This window comes from Hyla sarda, chromosome 2 (assembly GCF_029499605.1).
Source record: "Hyla sarda isolate aHylSar1 chromosome 2, aHylSar1.hap1, whole genome shotgun sequence".
Taxonomy (NCBI): domain Eukaryota; kingdom Metazoa; phylum Chordata; class Amphibia; order Anura; family Hylidae; genus Hyla; species Hyla sarda.
Genome location: NC_079190.1, coordinates 288665732 through 288688383, shown reverse-complemented (window position 1 = coordinate 288688383; position 22652 = coordinate 288665732). Strand labels below are relative to the sequence as shown.

General features: G+C 44.1%; 1 long non-coding RNA gene across 2 annotated transcripts; it reads left to right on the top strand.

Annotated features, from left to right (window-relative positions):
• Positions 1-12: 12 nt before the first annotated feature.
• On the top strand, positions 13-21523 carry LOC130356214 (uncharacterized). Of its 2 annotated transcripts, none has more exons than XR_008888814.1 (4): positions 13-149; positions 9709-9772; positions 11576-11691; positions 20125-21523. It is a non-coding gene; the product is annotated as an uncharacterized LOC130356214 (long non-coding RNA). The 2 variants fall into 2 exon arrangements; XR_008888815.1 differs by having other exon boundaries at positions 11572-11691.
• Positions 21524-22652: the final 1129 nt, after the last annotated feature.

Genomic DNA, 22652 nt, shown 5'->3' with positions numbered 1-22652 from the left:
TGCTAGAAAGCCCGGGAACAGTGGGCGCTTCCACTGAAAGATTAGGGCGGAGCCGGTGCATGGAGCGACCTCTGCTGGACTGGAGGTCCATGACAAGGAGTAGAGCGCTAGATAATGGGGTGAATACTGCGGTTGTGTTTCTGTCACAGGTAGGGTTGCCACCTTTCCCTCAGAAAAATACCGGTCATGGGTGTGGCTATGTGGGGGTGGAGCTACAAAAGGGGAGGGGCCAGATTGCACAGGGGCTGAGGGATCAGGGGTTTAAGAAATGGCATGGGGGATGGGAGGGGGGTTTAAGAAATGGCATAGGGGATTGGAGGGATACAATATATATGCGGGGGGGATTTTCCTATATCGCACAAAAAAATTTACATTTAGAGAATACCTACCAAAACCCTATTTATGCCAGCGGCGGCGGTAGTGGTGGTGCGCGACAGCAACGCTGGCTCTCTCTGATGACGAGTGACGTCCCCCTGCGCAACGTCAGATAAACAGGCTAATCAGACAGTATCACACATGACAGGATTAGATGCACAGGATCAGCAGATAGTATCCCACATGACAGATTTGGATATACAGGCTCAGCAGACAGTATCGCACATGACAGGATTAGATACACAGGCTCAGCAGACAGTATCGCACATGACAGGATTAGATACACAGGCTCAGCAGACAGTATCACACATGACAGATTTAGATGCACAGGCTCAGCAGACAGTATCACACATGACAGGATTAGATACACAGGCTCAGCTCACAGTATCACACATGACAGATTTAGATGCACAGGATCAGCAGATAGTATCCCACATGACAGATTTAGATGCACAGGCTCAGCAGACAGTATCCCACATGACAGATTTGGATATACAGGCTCAGCAGACAGTATCCCACATGACAGGATTAGATACACAGGCTCATATCCCACATGACAGATTTGGATATACAGGCTCAGCTCACAGTATCACACATGACAGAATTAGATACACAGGCTCAGCAGACAGTATCACACATGACAGGATTAGATACAGAGCGCAGCAGATAGTTTCACACATTAAAACATTAAATCAGTGTTTTCCAACCAGGGTGCCTCCAGCTATTGCAAAACTACAACTCCCAGCATGCCCGGACAGCCAAAGGCTGTCTGGGCATGCTGGGAGTAATAGTTTTGCAACAGCTGGAGGCACCCTGGTTGGGAAACACTGCATTAAATACACAATTTTGCAGAGAGGTCTCACCAGTCTCTTGTCTTCACTTTCTCCTTTCCCCGGGCGGCTCCAGGTTAAGGAATGTCCAGGGGTTGAGGAGGAATGGGGGGGGGGGCAATTATTTATCCCATGGGGCCACATGAGAAACTAAAAATATTGTGGAGGGCCGGGTAGTTTTTCCCCAGATTAGGCAGCATAGTTGTCCCCCAGGTTAGGAGCATAGTTGTCCCCCAGATTAGGAGCATAGTTGTCCCCCAGATTAGGAGCATAGTTGTCCCCCAGATTAGGAGCATAGTTGTCCCCCAGATTAGGAGCATAGTTGTCCCCCAGATTAGGAGCATAGTTGTCCCCCAGTTGTCCCCCAGATTAGGCAGCATAGTTGTCCCCCAGATTAGGCAGCATAGTTGTCCCCCAGATTAGGCAGCATAGTTGTCCCCCAGATTAGGAGCATAGTTGTCCCCCAGATTAGGAGCATAGTTGTCCCCCAGATTAGGAGCATAGTTGTCCCCCAGATTAGGAGCATAGTTGTCCCCCAGATTAGGCAGCATAGTTGTCCCCCAGATTAGGCAGCATAGTTGTCCCCCAGATTAGGCAGCATAGTTGTCCCCCAGATTAGGCAGCATAGTTGTCCCCCAGATTAGGAGCATAGTTGTCCCCCAGATTAGGAGCATAGTTGTCCCCCAGTTGTCCCCCAGATTAGGCAGCATAGTTGTCCCCCAGATTAGGAGCATAGTTGTCCCCCAGATTAGGCAGCATAGTTGTCCCCCAGATTAGGAGCATAGTTGTCCCCCAGATTAGGAGCATAGTTGTCCCCCAGATTAGGAGCATAGTTGTCCCCCAGATTAGGCAGCATAGTTGTCCCCCAGATTAGGAGCATAGTTGTCCCCCAGATTAGGAGCATAGTTGTCCCCCAGATTAGGAGCATAGTTGTCCCCCAGATTAGGAGCATAGTTGTTACCCAGATCAGGCAGCATAGTTGTCCCCCAGATTAGGAGCATAGTTGTCCCCCAGATTAGGCAGCATAGTTGTCCCCCAGATTAGGCAGCATAGTTGTCCCCCAGATCAGGCAGCATAGTTGTCCCCCAGATCAGGCAGCATAGTTGTCCCCCAGATCAGGCAGCATAGTTGTCCCCCAGATTAGGCAGCATAGTTGTCCCCCAGATTAGGCAGCATAGTTGTCCCCCAGATTAGGCAGCATAGTTGTCCCCCAGATTAGGCAGCATAGTTGTCCCCCAGATTAGGCAGCATAGTTGTCCCCCAGATTAGGAGCATAGTTGTCCCCCAGATCAGGCAGCATAGTTGTCCCCCAGATTAGGCAGCATAGTTGTCCCCCAGATTAGGCAGCATAGTTGTCCCCCAGATTAGGCAGCATAGTTGTCCCCCAGATTAGGAGCATAGTTGTCCCCCAGATTAGGAGCATAGTTGTCCCCCAGATTAGGCAGCATAGTTGTCCCCCAGATTAGGCAGCATAGTTGTCCCCCAGATTAGGCAGCATAGTTGTCCCCCAGATTAGGCAGCATAGTTGTCCCCCAGATTAGGAGCATAGTTGTCCCCCAGATTAGGAGCATAGTTGTCCCCCAGTTGTCCCCCAGATTAGGCAGCATAGTTGTCCCCCAGATTAGGAGCATAGTTGTCCCCCAGATTAGGCAGCATAGTTGTCCCCCAGATTAGGAGCATAGTTGTCCCCCAGATTAGGAGCATAGTTGTCCCCCAGATTAGGAGCATAGTTGTCCCCCAGATTAGGCAGCATAGTTGTCCCCCAGATTAGGAACATAGTTGTCCCCCAGATTAGGAGCATAGTTGTCCCCCAGATTAGGAGCATAGTTGTCCCCCAGATTAGGAGCATAGTTGTCCCCCAGATTAGGAGCATAGTTGTCCCCCAGATCAGGCAGCATAGTTGTCCCCCAGATTAGGAGCATAGTTGTCCCCCAGATTAGGCAGCATAGTTGTCCCCCAGATTAGGCAGCATAGTTGTCCCCCAGATTAGGCAGCATAGTTGTCCCCCAGATCAGGCAGCATAGTTGTCCCCCAGATCAGGCAGCATAGTTGTCCCCCAGATCAGGCAGCATAGTTGTCCCCCAGATTAGGAGCATAGTTGTCCCCCAGATTAGGCAGCATAGTTGTCCCCCAGATTAGGCAGCATAGTTGTCCCCCAGATTAGGCAGCATAGTTGTCCCCCAGATTAGGCAGCATAGTTGTCCCCCAGATTAGGCAGCATAGTTGTCCCCCAGATCAGGCAGCATAGTTGTCCCCCAGATCAGGCAGCATAGTTGTCCCCCAGATTAGGCAGTTTACCCCCCCCCCCCCCCCCTACACACACACACACACATATATATATACACAGACACATAGAGACACATACACAGACACATGTATACAGACACATATAATCACATACAGACACATATATACACAGACACATGTATACAGACACATATAATCACATACAGACACATATATACACAGACACATGTATACAGACACATATAATCACATACAGACACATATATACACAGACACTCACCCACCCTGCGCTGCAGATGGAGACAGGATACATGGCCTCTTCTCCTCTCCCCTCCCTGCTCTGCCTATGGAGGGTTGTAAGACTGCACGGCAGAGAGAAGGAGGGGGAGGGGGAGAGAGGAGACAGGAGGTCACGCCCCCTCCCCAGCACTGTACAATCTCTTCCTGTCATCGCACAGAGCTCTCCCTGTCACAGGCTGGTGGTGTCAGACCTGGGCATTGTACGGCCGGTCATGAAAGAAGTGCTGTTCTGGGGATGCTGCTCTGTCCGCCCCTGTCAGTGAATGAAAAATACCGGCCATTGCATGGCCGGTATTTTTCATCCAAACTTACCGGCACAGCCCGGAATGTAGATGAAAATACCAGCTGTGCCGGTAAAATACCGGCAGGGTGGCAACCCTAGTCACAGGTAACCGCCGGTGTGAGGTGAAAAATTAGGGCGGTCCGATTTTTTCACGGGTTTGAATTTTACATGATGTCAACATGTGTAATGGAGGGCAGTGGATGCCATTTATTTCAAGGGCCTGACGTAGTCACCTAGGGGGAGATTTATCAAAACGTGTACTGGAAAAGTTTACCAGTTGCCCATAGGATCCAAACAGATCGCTTCTTTTATTTTTTTGAAGGCCCTTTTTAAAATGAAAGAAGCGATCTGATTGGTTGCTATGGGTTGACTTTTCCTCTATACAGGTGTTGATAAATCTACCCCTTTGAGCCAGAGGTATGCGCTATTTTAGACTACAGTGATCCTCGACCTACGATGGCCCCGACATACGATAATTTCAACATACGATGGCCTCTCAGAGGCCATTGCATGTTGAAGGCAGCATCAACATACGATGCTTTTTTATGTCAGGGCCATCACATAAAAGGCAGTCCGGCAACGTAGACTGCTTCAGCTGCCACCGGATAGCCATTTAATGTGCCCCGTGTGGTCCGGTGAGTGTCACTCACCTGTCCCCAACATTCCGGACTATCCACTTCGGGCTCTGCTGCATGGCCATCGCTCTCCGTCGTCATTATCATGTCGTCGCACGTGCTGTCCTATCATCCAATAGGAGCGGCGATGGAGAGCGACGATCCAGGGCAGCGATGACGGTCCGGAGCAGCGAGGACACCCCCGGGACGTGATGACAGCGACGATCCAGGGCAGCGATGACGGTCCGGAGCAGCGAGGACACCCCCGGGGACGTGATGACAGCGACGATCCAGGGCAGCGGTGACGGTCTGGAGTGGCAGGGACACTTGAGTATAACTTTCTATGCTGTACTGTATTACTATAGCACGGATCCCTCAACATACGATGGATTCAAGTAACGATGGTTCATTTGGAACTAATTACCATCGTATGTTGAGGGACCACTGTGTATACATACCAACATTGTGCTCCATTCTGGAGCTTTTGCACAACGGACATTGATGGGTCCCCACAGATCCCATTATCCAAGCTACCCAATTGAAACCTATACCCACGGTGTCTACAAAAAAGCCAAAATAGTGAAAAATTTGTCAATGAGTCCCGTTATAATTTATCCTAATCTTCGGGTTCCGTGATCTCTCATATGCATATAGAGGTACTGCAGAGAAAAAACAATGGAATCCAAATCTACTGTGCTATTGTTATCCAAATATAGTAAGTTCAATATGTCACAAGTTTATGACTCCCTGGTCCAGGAGTAGAAGATGCAGGGGAACCTCTATCAGGATTCTACCCTGATAATAATGCCGTAATAGCTGATATCGTTAGCCGATCACATGAGCAGGTTAAAGTGTACCTTATAGTAAGTGTTGGTCTTTATCCACGTCCCGGCTCTCTTAGCAAGAGAGAGCGCTGCTGGAGACTCGGCCGTCTCCCCAGATTTCAGTGCCGATGATAGTGGGCTCCGGTTTAGTGGACTGCAACCCTTCTCCTTCACTGGTGGCTAGACATACTGGAGGCATCCTCGTGTTGCGGCAGCGCGCGCTGTCAGAGGTTTGATTGACAGACCGGGTAATACTGATGTATTAGGCAGATGTGGTCCAAGATTAGGATATATGGCAGCAATAAATCAAGGTTAGTGGTGGTCACAGAATATGGTTATTATTCAGCTGGACGCGTTTCAGGACCCCCATAGGTCCTTTCCTCAGCAGCTTAACATATATGTTTTTGGGGGTCAGTCTCTCAGACATATAAAGGGTATAGGGTCAAATAGTGTATTTCTTAATTATGTATTTTAATTCTGTATTTTAATTCCGTTTTTTGTTCATTTATTTATTTTCATTAATCAATATTTTTTTGTCTTATACTGTACTCTTACTGTATAATTATTTTATGAGATGTCTATAGGATATACATTTTATGCATAATATCTTAATATTTTGTGATTATTGGATTTTATATACATATGTGTGATTTATATTCATGCATATCTTATCTATATATTTATAATTTTGTCTAGTAGCAAATAGGCAGCAGCAACTCCATAAAGTGCAAAAAAAGTGGATTTTATTCACACAACGTGAGGCGACGTTTCGGTTTGCTCACCAAACCATTTTCAAGCCGGTTTGGTGAGCAAACCGAAACGTCGCCTCACGTTGTGTTAATAAAATCCACTTTTTTTGCACTTTATGGAGTTGCTGCTGCCTATTTGCTACTATTCTATGGATCCCTGAACCTGGGCCCTATGCTGACGGCACCCGTGCACCTTATATTGGGGATGTGCTGCTCTCCTTCTGTTTTTATAATTTTGTCTATCTACAGGGTGGGCCATTTATATGGATACACCTTAATAAAATGGGAATGGTTGGTGATATAAAATTCCTGTTTGTGGCACATTAGTATATGTGAGGGGGGAAACTTTTCAAGATGGGTGGTGACCATGGTGGCCATTTTGAAGTCGGCCATTTTGAATCCAACTTTTGTTTTTTCAATAGGAAGAGGGTCATGTGACACATCAAACTTATTGGGAATTTCACAAGAAAAACAATGATGTCCTTGGTTTTAACTTTACTCTTTAACTTTATTCTTTCATGAGTTATTTACAAGTTTCTGACCACTTATAAAATGTGTTCAATGTGCTGCCCATTGTGTTGGATTGTCAATGCAACCCTCTTCTCCCACTCTTCACACACTGATAGCAACACTGCAGGAGAAATGCTAGCCAACACAATGGGCAGCACATTGAACACATTTTATAAGTGGTCAGAAACTTGTAAATAACTCATGAAAGAATTAAGTTACGTTAAAACCAAGCACATCATTGTTTTTCTTGTGAAATTCCCAATAAGTTTGATGTGTCACATGACCCTCTTCCAATTGAAAAAACAAAAGTTGGATTCAAAATGGCCGACTTCAAAATGGCCACCATGGTCACCACCCATCTTGAAAAGTTTCCCCCCTCACATATACTAATGTGCCACAAACAGGAAGTTAATATCACCAACCATTCCCATTTTATTAAGGTGTATCCATATAAATGGCCCACCCTGTATATCTCTAAGAACAACTAACCATATGTCCAATTTTTGTTAATATCAACTCACAACAACATAAGAATAAGATTCTGGTACCATTCCCAACAATTATATCGCTAATTTACTAATCCGGAGTGGATGTGATGTCATCTTCAAAGAGGAGGGGTTTCAAAGAGGAGAGACTGACCCCAAAAAAACATATATGTTAAGCTGCTGAGGAAAGGACCTATGGGGGGGTCCTGAAATGCGTCCAGCGGAATAATAACCTTTATTCATTGCTGCCATACATCCTAATCTTGGACCACATCTGCCTAGTACATCGGTATTACCCGGTCTGCCAATCAAACCTCTGACAGCGCGCGCTGCCACAACACGAGGGCGCTGCCTGTATCTCTAGCCACCAGTGCAGGAGAAGTGCTGCAGTCCGCTAAACCGGAGCCCACTATCGGTGCTGCGATCTGGGGAGACGGCCGAGTCTCCAGCAGCGCTCTCTCTTGCTAAGAGAGCCGGGACGGGGATAAAGAGCAACACTTACTATAAGGTACACTTTAACCTGCTCATATGATCCGCTAACGATATCAGCTATTACGGCATTATTATCAGGGTAGAATCCTGATAAAGGTTCCCCTGCATCTTCTACTCCTGGACCAGGGAGTCATAAACTTGTGACATATTGAACTTACTATATTTGGATAACAATAGCACAGTATTTCTCTGCAGTACCTCTATATGCGTTTGAGTGATCATGGAACCTGAAGATTAAGATAAATTGTAATAGGACTCAAAAGCGCAATGTGCAGCTGACAGAAGTGGGCTTAGGCAAGGTATATACTGCATTAAAGGGCTCGGCCAACTTTATAGCATTTTTTTAATAGATCACTGCTGTGATTATAAAGATAATACTTAAACCATGAGGTTTCCCTACAGCCCCGTTCTCTTACATCACCTAGCTCTGCTCCCACTTGGTCTTCGGTCCCTGCCGGCAGTCGCATGGCTTATCATTCATACATGGCTGCTTATGAAGGAGCATGTGGCCATACACGTTACTGTGCTCCTCCATAGGTAGCCATGTATGGCGATAAGCCGACCAACTGCAGTCAGGGAGGAAGAATCAAACAGGACGTAGGCGGGTGAAACCTTATGGTGTTAGTATTATCTTCATAATCACCGCAATGATTTATTAAAGGGGTAGTCCTGTTTTGGAAAACCCATCCCTTATGCAAAGGATACGAAATAAGTGATCGCAGGAGGAGGTCTTTTTCACTCCTGGTTTTAACTATTAATACTGACTAAAATAAGGGTGAAACACTGATCGAAATACGGGCCCAGAAAAAAAGTGGCGCATTGCTCCAATTTAGCATTTTCATTTTTTCTTCTTTGCCTTCTAAGAGCCATAACTCCTTCATCTTTCCACCTACAGACCCATATGAGGGCTTGTTTTATGTGTGACCAATTGTACTTTGTAAGGACATAACTCCTTTTACTGCAAATTTTACAGCAAAGCATTTTTCTACACAGTGCATTTTTCGGTAAAATTTATATATTTAAAGAAATGTTGTTTTTTTTTGGGGGGGGGGATTTAGCAAATTTGGGGGGGGGGTTTCATATCTACACAGTGCACTTTTTGGTAAAAATGACATATATGGGGAGATTTTTTCTTTAATTTTTAAAACGTCCTCTGACAATTAAAATAAACAATCTGATTGGTTGCACTGGACATCTGGTGAACTTTTCCTTTGTATGGGTTTTGATAAAAATCCACAATTATCTCTAATGTGTATATCTTGCTGTGGATCTGTCATATTTCTGCTGCAAATCTGTAAGGCTGCTTTGACACTGCCGTTGCTCCCCTTTGAGAACGGCCGTCAAAGTCACTTATTTTTTCTGACTTTAACGGCCATTCTCTTAATGGGGAGCAACAGCAAACAACGGGTCCCGGCAGCTCCCATTTACTATTATGGGGTCTGCCAGGTGCCATTATGAGTAGCGGGAGAAAAAGACGGCAATTGCTGTAATTTTTCTCTTGCTATTCTGCAGCGGCCGTCACACTGCCGGGCACCAATGGCAGTGTGAAAGAGGCCCAACACTAGCAATGTAAAGGGCTACTCTGGATAGGGGATGAGTTGTACTAAACATCTTATCCCCTATCCACAGGTCTTCCCCGTTGGTGACATTGCGCTTGCAGGAATTCCTGTGAGCAGCATGTAGCATCTCGCAGGGTCTTCCTGTGACATCCTCGTATCAGTCGGCAGCAGTGCTTTCAGACGGTGGTGTCAGGCACAGGACATTAGGTGGGATCACAGTGTTGCTGCTACTTGTCAGAGTCAGAGTGGGTACTGTAAGGGTACATTGGTGTTGCGACTACTATGGGGACAGCACGGCAGGTGATCGCTATAAGGGGCACACATACGGTTTCTGGTTCGGTAGGAGTTTGTATAGGCAAATAACATATGTTAAGGGGTGGCGGGGGCATCCCCACGGCATAATGCCATGTCATTCATGTGGGTTTGTGATCCTTGTTTAGCAGGTGCAGGTCAGAGTGTCGTGAGCCACAGCAAGTCACATTTGGAATGCTACATATATCACAGGTACGTGAGGTATCTTCAAGTCTGGTAATTGTAAGAGTGAAAAAAAAAAGTTTTATACAGATAACTGTGTGTATGATCAGTCATATATATGGGCGGCATCATGTTAAAAAGTATAGTTATTTTGCTCTGACAGGTTCAAGTGGTCATATCCTTGTTAGACCAAGAGTGGTATTTGGGCATATATTGCATCTTTATTCATATTGGTTGTTATGTGTGTATTGCTGTGTGTATAATAATTTAATAATAACAGAATTACTGTTGTGTCTGTTAATATCACTTTTCCATGTTTATTGTCTGGATCGACGTAGTTGTCTGCTAGGATCCAGGTTAATTACATTCCATCGTCTCCACATACAAGAATTGTTGGGTAATGTTTTCCAGTCTTTGTGGGCAGGTGAGACTCGGTAATGAGTTAACAGCTATCATTTAGCAGATAACAGTATTTAAGTAGTTATGGTATCTCATATCACGATATATAGTAACATGTATGAACAATCTCTCTTCTAGGTATTTAAATGACCATAGGCTTAGGGGCAAGCTCCAATTTTACTTGTTAAAAACACAGGGTTGACTAAATTGACTCTCATAATTTCAGGCTTGGATAGTCACAGAAGATCTGACACAACTACAGGCACAATCAGGCAGGCAATACATTTTAAACCATAGGCATAATGTCATCCAAAGACCTGTCACAGCTACAGATATGATGGCTCCTCTTATACCTCTCACGACTACAGGTGTAATGTGCTACGCTAACCGGTCACGATTACAGGCATAGTATTGTTCTGGGACCTGTCACGACTACAGGTACAGGCTTACGTAAGATCTGTCATGACTACAGGCACAAGGGTATGCATAGACCAGTCACAACTACAGGCATGATGAGGTACATAAAATTGTCCTGACTACAGGCACGGTGTTACTTAAAGACCTGTCACGACCACAGGCAAGGTGGTTATTAAAAGACCTGTCAGTCATGACCACAGGCATGATAGTTTACACAAGACCTGTCACAATTATAGGCACAATGATTACTCTAAGACGTGTCACGGCTACAGTCACAAGACCTGTCATGACCACAGGCATGACAGGTACACCTAAACCAGGACAACGCTAGGCACGTGGGTATGCAAGACTTGTCGGCTACAGACAGTGGCAGGTTCGGGTATGCTAGTGATGTAACTCAGGCACACTCAGAGGATTGATAATAGTGAAATGTTCTGTCACCGCTATAGGTATGGTGGATATGCAAAGACTGTATGGATTTAGGCAAGGGCATGTTAATCTGGTTGAGGGTAGTCTTCAGTGTCAGGCAGAATCTTTCACGCTACTGGCACAGTATTTAGTCGGCATAATGGGATATTAATTGTCTTAAGGGTGTTAGTTCATTATGTTATAATTAGGTTTCTAATTTAGATTTGCCAAAGGGTGCAGGGTCCTATTCCCAATCCTGTGGAGGAAGGTTTTTTTTTTTCACATTCACTTTACATTTTACCTTTTTTGGTGGGTGGGTAATTCGGGCATGCATCACAATGTAAGTTTGAGTAGTGCTGGGCGGTATACTGGTTCATACCGAATACCGGTGTGTTTTTTCTTTATGATTAATTTACGATTAATTTTTCACATGCCGCTACACCGTTTCCATAGCATCCAACTCTAATGTGTGATGGTGTAGAGAAACGTCTGGCTGCAGAGCGTCTCTGGGAATTGTAGTCTGAGCCGCACTGAAACTGAACGACTACCTGACACTATACTGAGGACCCCCTTTCTAAGTTGTGTCCCGATTTCTTTTTTCTAAGTCAGCTGGATGCAACGAGGACAGTGTCTCCCATTGAATAAAAAAGAACACCCATTGACGCAGGACAGACTGCCTCTGATCACCTGACTTGTGATGTTAGGTCTTGACGCACTGCAACCTGGTAAATCCCGAGACATGATTAATTTTGTATGCTGTTAAAAATAAATATTGGGGCGATAATCACAGAAGAATTGTGAGAAAACCGTCACACACAGGTACAGACACTATATTGTGAACTACCCTAATTTTACAGCTGCTGTAGCATAGTCAAATAAAAAAAGATTCTGGAATACCCCTTTAACCCCTTAAGGACCAAGCCCATTTTGGCCTTAAGGACCAGAGCGTTTTTTGCACATCTGACCACTGTCACTTTAAACATTAATAACTCTGAATTCTGATTCCGAGATTTTTTTTTGTGACATATTCTACTTTAACATAGTAGTAAATTTTTGTGGTAACTTGCATCCTTTCTTGGGGAAAAATCCCAAAATTTGATGAAAAATTCGAAAATTTAGCATTTTTCTAACTTTGAAGCTTTCTGCTTGTAAGGAAAATGTATATTACAAAAAAAAACCAGAGGGCTTCAAAGTTCAGCAGCAATTTTCCAATTTTTCACAAAATTTTCAAACTCGATATTTTTCAGGGACCAGTTCAGTTTTGAAGTGGATTTGAAGGGTCTTCATATTAGAAATACCCCATAAATGACCCCATTATAAAAACTGCACCCCCCAAAGTATTCAAAATGACATTCAGTCAGCGTTTTAACCCTTTAGGTGTTTCACAGGAATAGCAGCAAAGTGAAGGAGAAAATTCTAAATCTTCATTTTTTACACTCGCATGTTCTTGTAGACCCAATTTTTGAATTTTTGCAGCCCAATTTCTCTCGAGTAAGCACATACCTCATATGTCTATGTAACGTGTTTGGCGGGCGCAGTAGAGGGCTCAGAAGCGAAGGAGCGACAAGGGGATTTTGGAGAGAACATTTTTCTGAAATGGTTTTTGGGGGGCATGTCACCTTTAGGAAGCCCCTAGGGTGTCAAAACAGCAAAAAAAAAAAAAAAAAACATGGCATACCATTTTGGAAACTAGACTCCTCGGGGAACGTAACATGGGATAAAGTGAGCCTTAATACCCCACAGGTGTTTCATGAATTTTGTAAATGTAAAAAAAAAAAATAAATGTTACCTAAAATGCTTGTTTTCCCAAAAATTTTACATTTTTAAAAAGGGTAATAGCAGAAAATACCCCCCAAAATTTGAAGTCCAATTTCTCCCGATTCAGAAAACACCCCATATGGGGGTGAAAAGTGCTCTGCTGGCGCACTACAGGTCTCAGAAGAGGAGTAGTTACATTTGGCTTTTTGGAAGCAAATTTTGCTCTGGGGGCATGCTGCATTTAGGAAGCCCCTATGGTGCCAGGACAGCAAAAACACCCCACATGGCATACCATTTTGGAAACTAGACCCCTCGGGGAACGTAACAAGGGGTTAAGTGAACCTTTATACCCCACAGGTGTTTGCCGACTTTTGCATATGTACCATTTTTACCTAAAATGCTTGTTTTCCCAAAAATTTAACATTTTTAAAAAGGGTAAAAGCAGAAAATACCCCCCAAAATTTGTAACACAATTTCTCCCGAGTACGGCGATACCCCATATGGGACCCTAAACTGTTGCCTTGAAATACGACAGGGCTCCAAAGTGAGAGCGCCATACGCATTTGAGTCCTAAATTAGGGACTTGCATAGGGGTGGACATAGGGGTATTCTACGCCAGCGATTCCCAAACAGGGTGCCTCCAGCTGTTGTAAAACTCACAGCATGCCTGGACAGTCAGCGGCTGTCTGGTAATACTGGGTGTAGTTGTTTTGCAACAGCTGGAGGCTCCATTTTGGAAACAGTGGCGTACCAGACGTTTTTCATTTTTATTGGGGAGGGGAGGGGGGCTGTGTAGGGGTATGTGTATATGTAGTGTTTTTTACTTTTTATTTTGTGTTAGTGTAGTGTAGTGTTTTTAGGGTACAGTCGCACGGGCGGGAGTTCACAGTAGTTTCTCGCTGACAATTTGAGCTGCGGCAGAAAATTTGCTGCAGCTCAAACTTGCAGCCGGATACTTACTATAATCCTCCGCCCATGTGAGTGTACCCTGTACGTTCACATTGGGAAGGGGGAGCACATCCAGCTGTTGCAAAACTACAACTCCCAGCATGCGCTGACAGACTGTACATGCTCAGTTTTAGTTTTGCAACAGCTGTAGGCACACTGGTTATGTATCACTGAGTTTGTGACCTAACTCAGTGTTTCACAACCAGTGTGCCTCCAGCTGTTGCAAAACTACAACTCCCAGCATGTACGGTGCATGCTGGGAGTTGTAGTTTGCAACAGCTGGAGGCACACCAGTCGTGAAACACTGAGTTAGGTAAAAAAAAAAACTGAGTTTCACAACCAGTGTGCCTTCAGCTGTTTCAAAACTACAACTCTCAGCAGTCACCGACAGCCAATGGGCATGCTGGGAGTTGTAGTTATGCAACCAGCAGATGCACCACTACAACTCCCAGCATGCATTTTAGCTGTTTGTGCAAGCTGGGGGTTGTAGTTATACAACAGCTGAAGGTACACTTTTCCATCGAAAAAATGTGCCTCGAGCTGTTGCAAAACTATAAGTCCCAGCATGCCCATAAGGGAATGCTGGGAGTTGTGGTGGTCTGCCTCCTGCTGTTGCATAACTACAGCTCCCAACATGGCCTTTTTGCATGCTGGGAGCTGTTGCTAAGCAACAGCAGGAGGCTGTCACTCACCTCCAACTGTTGCTCCACGCCGCCGCACACAGGTCAGTCCCTCGTCGTCGCCACCGCTCCTGAGGCCCCGATTCCCAACAGGGACACCGGGGATCGGGGTCCCCAGCTGGCGGGGTAAACTTCCCGCACCCGCTCACGTCCTCCGGAAGAGGGGCGGAGCGGGTTGCGGGAGTGACACCCGCAGCAGGTGCCCTGATTGGTCGGCCGGTAAGGTGAGGTGCCACCTCACCCCTGCTGGCTATGGCTGTTCAGGGCCGTCAGGGACTGCCCCGAACAGCCTGTAATTCTGGGTCACTGGAGACCCGATTGACCCGGAATCGCCGCAGATCGCTGGACTGAATTGTCCAGCGATCTGCGGCCATCGCTGACATGGGGGGGCATAATGACCCCCCTGGGCAATATGCCGCGATGCCTGCTGAACGATATTGGAAATGGAAGTCGACACAGTATTAATCATGGCATTTAACCTCTTCAGGACACAATGGATACGCCCTGCATTCCGAGTCCTTAAGGACCGAGGGCGTATCCATACGCCCGTTGGAATTCCGGTCCCCACCGCTAGCCGGTTGGGGACCGGAGCCGGATGCCTGCTGAAATCGTTAAGCAGGCATCCCGGCATATCGCCCAGGGGGGTCATTATGCCCCCCCATGTCGGCGATCGCCGGAGATCGCTGGACAATTCAGTCCAGCGATCTGCGGCGATTCCGGGTCAATCGGGTCTCCAGTGACCCGATGACCCGGAATTACTGGCTGATCGGGGCCATCAGAGACGGCCCCGATCAGCCAGAGCCTGCAGGGGTGAGGTGGCACTGGTGCCACCTCACGATCGCCCTGATTCGTCGGCCGGATTACCGGCCGACCAATCAGGGCGCCTGCTGCGGGTGTCACTCCCGCAACCCGCTCCGCCCCTCTTCCAGAGGACGTGAGCGGGTGCGGGACGTGCACCCCGGGTGCTGGGGACCCAGGAGAAGCGGCGGCGGCGGAGACGACGAGGGACTGACCTGTGCGGCGAGGATCGTTGGAGGTGAGTGACAGCCTCCTGCTGTTGCTTAACAACAGCTCCCAGCATGCGAAAAGGGCATGCTGGGAGCTGTAGTTATGCAACAGCAGGAGGCAGACCACCACAACTCCCAGCATTCCCTTATGGGCATGCTGGGACTTATGGTTTTGCAACAGCTGGAGGCACATTTTTTCTATGGAAAAGTGTACCTTCAGCTGTTGTATAACTACAACTCCCAGCTTGCACAAACAGCTAAAGTGCATGCTGGGAGTTGTAGTGGTGCATCTACTGGTTGCATAACTACAACTCCCAGCATGCCCGTTGGCTGTCGGTGACTGCTGAGAGTTGTAGTTTTGCAACAGCTGAAGGCACACTGGTTGTGAAACTTAGAGTTTTTTTTTTTTACCTAACTCAGTGTTTCACGACCGGTGTGCCTCCAGCTGTTGCAAACTCCAACTCTCAGCAGTCAATGTACACCATCCACCGTACATGCTGGGAGTTGTAGTTTTGCAACAGCTGGAGGCACACTGGTTGTGAAACACTGAGTTAGGTCACAAATTCAGTGATACATAACCAGTGTGCCTACAGTTGCTGCAAAACTACAACTCTCAGCAGTCACCGACAGCCAACGGGCATGCTGGGAGTTGTAGTTATGCAACAGCTGGATGTCCCCCCCCCCAATGTGAACGTACAGGGTACACTCACATGGGGGGAGGATTACAGTAAGTATCTGGCTGCAAGTTTGAGCTGCCGCAAACTTTCTGCTGCAGTTCAAACTGCCAGCGAGAAACTACTGTACACTACACTACACTAACAAAAAATAAAATAAAAAGTAAAAAACACTACATATACACATACCCCTACACAGCCCCCCTCCCCAATAAAAATGAAAAACGTCTGGTACGCCACTGTTTCCAGAACGGAGCCTCCAGCTGTTGCAAAACAACAACTCCCAGTATTGTCGGACAGCCGTTGACTGTCCAGACATGCTGGGAGTTTTGCAACAGCTGGAGGCACCCTGTTTGGGAATCACTGGCGTAGAATTCCCCTATGTCCACCCCTATGCAAGTCCCTAATTTAGGCCTCAAATGCACATGGCGCTCTCACTTTGGAGCCCTGTTGTATTTCAAGGCAACAGTTTAGGGCCACATATGGGGTATCGCCGTACTCGGGAGAAATTGTGTTACAAATTTTGGGGGGTATTTTCTGCTTTTACCCTTTTTAAAAATGTAAAATTTTGGGGAAAACAAGCATTTTAGGTAAAAAAAAAAATTTTTTTTACATATGCAAAAGTCGTGAAACACCTGTGGGGTAGAAAGGTTCACTTAACCCCTTGTTACGTTCCCCGAGGGGTCTAGTTTCCAAAATGGTATGCCATGTGTTTTTTTTTTTGCTGTCCTGGCACCATAGGGGCTTCCTAAATGCGGCATGCCCCCAGAGAAAAATTTGCGTTCAAAAAGCCAAATGTGACTCCTTCTCTTCCGAGACCCGTAGTGCGCCAGCAGAGCACTTTTCACCCCCATATGGGGTGTTTTCTGAATCGGGAGAAATTGGGCTTCAAATTTTTAGGGATATTTTCTGCTATTACCCTTTTTAAAAATAAAACATTTTTGGGAAAACAAGCATTTTAGGTAAAATTATAATTTTTTTTTTTTACATTTGCAAAAGTCGTGAAACACCTGTGGGGTATTAAGGTTCACTTTATCCCATGTTACATTCCCCGAGGGGTCTAGTTTCCAAAATGGTATGCCATGTGTTTTTTTTTTGCTGTTCTGGCACCATAAGGGCTTCCTAAAGGTAACATGCCCCCCAAAAACCATTTCAGAAAAACGTACTCTCCAAAATCCCCTTGTCGCTCCTTCCCTTCTGAGCCCTCTACTGCGCCCGCCGAACACTTTACATAGACATATGAGGTATGTCCTTACTCGAGAGAAATTGGGCTACAAACACAAGTAAAAATTTTGTCCTTTTACCCCTTGTAAAAATTCAAAAATTGGGTCTACAAGAACATGTGAGTGTAAAAAATGAAGATTGTGAATTTTCTCCTTCACTTTGCTGCTATTCGTGTGAAACACCTAAAGGGTTAAAACGCTGACTGAATGTCATTTTGAATACTTTGGGGGGTGTAGTTTTTATAATGGGGTCATTTATGGGGTATTTCTAATATGAAGACCCTTCAAATCCACTTCAAACCTGAACTGGTCCCTGAAAAATACTGAGTTTGAAAATTTTGTGAAAAATCGGAAAATTGCTGCTGACCGTTGAAGCCCTCTGGTGTCTTCCAAAAGTAAAAACACGTCAATTTTATGATGCAAACATAAAGTGGACATATTGTATATGTGAACCAAAAAAAAATGTATTCGTAATATCCATTTTCCTTACAAGCAGAGAGCTTCAAAGTTAGAAAAATGCAAAATTTTCAAATTTTTCATCAAATTTACGGATTTTTCACCAAGAAATGATGCAAGTATCGACAAAAATTTACCACTATGTTAAAGTAGAATATGTCACGAAAAAACAATCTCGGAATCAGAATGATAACTAAAAGCATTCCAGAGTTATTAATGTTTAAAGTGACAGTGGTCAGATGTGCAAAAAACGCTCCGGTCCTTAAGGCCAAAATGGGCTCCGTCCTGAAGGGGTTAAGTGCAAAATTGAAAGAGTTATGATTTTTTAAATGTAAGGAGGAAAAAACTAAAGTGCAGAAACAGAAGAACGCTTGGTCCTTAAGGGGTTAAGTAGATCCCAGATATATAATACATATATAATAATTACAACTATACTGCCTGCTATTATAATCAATGCTGGCTTTTGCATTTATGTTCGTTCTGTTTCAGGGCTCACCCCAGAGTGACTTGCCCACAAAGATTATGTAATTCAGCATGACTAAGCATAGTTGTCAATGGGTTACTGGCTAGATACCGTATATGCAGGGTCACCCATACCCATTGTTTGTCCAATTCCTGTTTAACAGCTTCATTGAGGGGTCCCATAGAGGCTTAGTGTCATAACCACAATCAACTTTGGAACATAGGAATCTGCTCTTATTGATAAGGGATCCAGACACCGTGAGCAATCTGATTCAGATAGAATTAAATAAGGGTTTTCTGATTGGGCCTTTTTCTCAACCCCCTTTTGACATGTGGAGAGTTAAACCCAAAGGTGTGGTGTCGAGGAAGTTTTCAAATAAAAAGAGATTCCTTTACGGCATCTCAGTGCCTCATTCTTTACATGTGCCCAGTTTAAACTCATAAATTCCATCCAAGGAGTTTTATAATGACGTATTCCTCTACTGATGACGCCATTTAGATCATATCTGATGCTTTTAAATTACTTCCCATTAGGCCTCAGCTTTGGCAGTGGTATGGCATCAAGTGGAAGGGGCAGTATTATTTTGCTAGGATACTGACCTTCGGCTCCAAAAGTAGTCCCTGGTAGTCGAATTAATTTGCACAGGTTTTACACTGGATTTTGTTTGACAGGTTTTATTGTAGGCATCTTAATTACTACCTCAATTACTTTTTGTCAATAGGACAGCCAGGGCATCTTTCTTAGGATCTTCTCAGGATCTGAGGGAGAGCTAGTCTCTCTCAAAACAAGTGGACTAGAATCACAAATGCAATGCAAAAGCTAGTGATTTCACAGCTATTCACTAAGGCAGAATTACAATCACATCTTGGCATGTTGAATTTCGCCATGCGTATAATTCCTTTGGGCAAGAAATTCACTTCTAGATTGTTGAGCTTGCTTCCATCAGCTCCCGAACAAGATAGCACATTCCGTTTAGCTTAGCAAGCCATGTGGCGTTTGCAATGTGGGATACATTTCTTATGTAGTGGAACGGTATTCACCTTTATTTGAGTTATACCCAATAGTGGCAGGCCTGGGGAAAAGAATGGTCGAATTCCACAATGGTGTTCAATGTAGAGGTCCTCATGAAGGATAGATCCAGCTGTAGTCAAATTAAGTCTTTTTGCAAAAAGGTTGGTGTAGTTGTCTTTGTAGTATGGATTTCATTTACATGTTCTCATATTAACAGTATGAACTGTTTCCAGTTTGAACTTTTAGCTCTTATTCCATGTTTTCCCAGAAGCAACACCTACACCTCATTACAGTCTTCTTACCATGGATTAGTTGAACAGCTCGCCATGTTTAGTTCTTATTATTTATTTCAAAATCTTGTTCCAGAAATACAGAAAGGACATATACTGAAGAACAGCATGGAATATTTTTTATAATTTTCAAAAAACAGCCAGGGAATTTGTCTTGTAGGTCGGGGCATATCACTTACCTATAAGCATTTATTGCTTTTTGCCACTCACATTTAAAACTGGTACAAAGTACCATCAAGTAATACCTCTAGGGTATCCAACATTTCCATTCTTAAGAAAACCCAGATTTTCCATCATTATTCCTAGCACATCCAATCAAGGCCATTCTGAAAGACATTCAAAAAGGTTATAGTGTTGGGGAACCCCATCAGGGTGCCAGTGTCGGGGGGTAGATTTTCTTAGCATACAGGTTTGGCACCCGATGTGTTCTTCTGAGGGCACCCAATGTGGTCTTCTGCTGCTGTAGCCCATCTGCTTAAAGGTTTAATGTCTCCAGAGATGGTATTCTTCATACCTTGGTTGTAACAAGTGGTTATTTGAGTTACTGTTGCCTCTCATCTCAAGCAAGTCTGCCTATTCTCTTCTGACTTCAACAAGGCTTTTTTTGTCTGAAAAACTGCCACTAACTAGATATTTTCTCTTTTTCAGACCACTCTCTGTAAACCCTTGAGATGGTTGTGCGTGAAAATACCAGTTGCTGCCATGTGATTGGCTGGTTACCTATTTGTGTTAACAAGAAAATAAACAGATGTACATAATGAAGTGGCCTGTGAATTAATTCAGTGGTCCCTCAACTTACAATGGCCTCAACATACAATATTTGTAACATACAATGGTCTTTTCTGGACCATTGTAACCTGAAACCAGACTCAACATACAATGTACAGACAGTCCAGATCTGTGAAACGTGTCAGAATGGGCATTTTACTGGTTAAACACCTGTATTCCTAAATTGCATGCTCTGACTGGCTGTCTGGTGGTGCCCCCTACAGTACAGGGAGGTACAACATGTTCTGTACTACTCTTAACCTGTGCCAGGGATAGCTGCTCCAGGTGAGGGCAGCTCAATTTTACTTTTTTTTGGGACACAGTGTGTTCTGTACAGGACCCTGAAGAAGCTCCTGTCCTCTACATAGACAGTGATTTACAACTCCCAGCAGCTCTTTCTTACTTTTATATGTAAGAACTTGCTTTATCTGTTTGAGTTATCTACTTATTTTTGCTTAATCCTCACTTTTTCCTATTTTTGGATTACATTTTGGTGGCTTCAGAAACAATTACCAGGTTTCATTTAGATAGGGGTAAGATAGTTTTCAATGGTCAACCCCTTTAAACAGTTTGACAAAGGGAGGTAATTCTGAGGGACACGCCCCCCCCCCCCCCCTAGTTGATCAAGTGGGGGCTGAAACATTCATGTTGTTGAGGCCTAGGCGACTGACCTTTAAATCACCTCAAATCTCCAAGCATTGCAAGTGCTGGGCTGAATTGTTATCTTATTCTTAGTTTTATGGCCTGTTTTTTTCTGAGTGGGCTAGAGACCTCTTGTTTCAGGCCCTGGCTCAAAAAGGTTAACCCCTTAAGGACCAAGCCCATTTTCACCTTAAGGACCAGGCCAATTTAATGTTTTAGTTTTTCCCTCCTCGCCTTCTAAAATCCATAACTCTTTTATATTTCCATCTACAGACACATATAAGGGCTTGTTTTTTGCGTGACCAATTGTACTTTGTAATGAAACCTCATTTTACCATAAAATGTACAGCGAACCCAAAAAAATATTTTTTTAGGGAGGAAATTTAAATGAAAACCACACTTTTGCACATTTTGGAGGGTTTCGTTTTCACACTGTACACTTTACGGTAAAAATGACGTGTTCTTTATTCTGTGGATCAATACGATTAAAATGATACCTATGGCTAGATACTTTTATATTTTTGTACCGCTTAAAAAAAGTCAAAATCTTTTTGTACAAAATCAGTAATCTAAAATCGCCCTATTTTGACCACCTATAACTTTTTCATTTTTCCGTATATAGGGCGGTATGAGGGCTCATTTTTTGTGCCGTCATCTGTACTTTTTTATAGATACCACATTTGCATATATAAAACTTTTCGATAATTTTTTATTAAAATTTTTTGGAATGAAATGTGACAAAAAAGCGGCCGTTTTTTTTTTTTTTTTAACGTTTACGTCGTTCGCCGTACGGGATAATTAACATTATATTTTGATAGTCCGGACATTTATGCACACGGCGATACCAAATATGTTTATTAAAAAATTTTTTACGCTTTTTGGGGATAAAATGGGAAAAACAGACAATTTTCATTTGTATTGGGGGAGGGGATTTTTCACTTTTTTTTACTTTTTTACATTTCACACACATACACTAAAGAAGGCTGTGATATAAAAAAAAAATGAAAAAGAAAGCCTTTTTTCTAGAGCTTTGCTTGAGTTGGTGTAGACGCAATTTTTTGTGTGCTTTTGCGCAAAATAGCACATGTGAAACAAATAAGCAAAAAATATACACCAAAATAAAGTCCAAAGCCAATGAAAAATTCCCCACTTTGTCTTTCGCCCGATCTGAAGCTCAGTAATTACCTAGGATGATGATATGGGACTCGTTTTCCTCTTCAATCTCTTTCTCTCTTCCCATCTCCCCGAGGTACCTGGTGATTGCCAGATTAATTATTTTTTTTTTTTTTACAGGAACTGAAACAACCCTAAACAGTCCTGGGGAGGCTAACTCTTCACAATAACTGCTCCTTGAGAGGCTTGACACCTCCACTAGTCTTCTCTGTACAACCTTCCTCAATAAGAGGCTGCACTGAACAGAACACATTGGCCCTGATTTACTTTTGTACTTACTGTTAACCATATTTTTAAAGAATTAGTGGTGACTTTTTTCAATTTTCTATTTTGCTTTCTATACTTTCTAATAAACCTGAAATCTTGCATTTTCCATTCTGGCCACTAGATCTATAACTTAGCTGAGACTTCCGGCTCTGTACAGATCATTTCCCAGTAGTGTAATCCAAACAAGACAAACAGACCGCACACTATTATAGAGAGCACACCACTAGTTTATAAGAATTCCATAATTTTATTAAGTACGAAAAAGGAAAAAAGGCACATGTAAATTTAATACATGTACAAAATAGTGAACAAAGCTCTAAAACCAA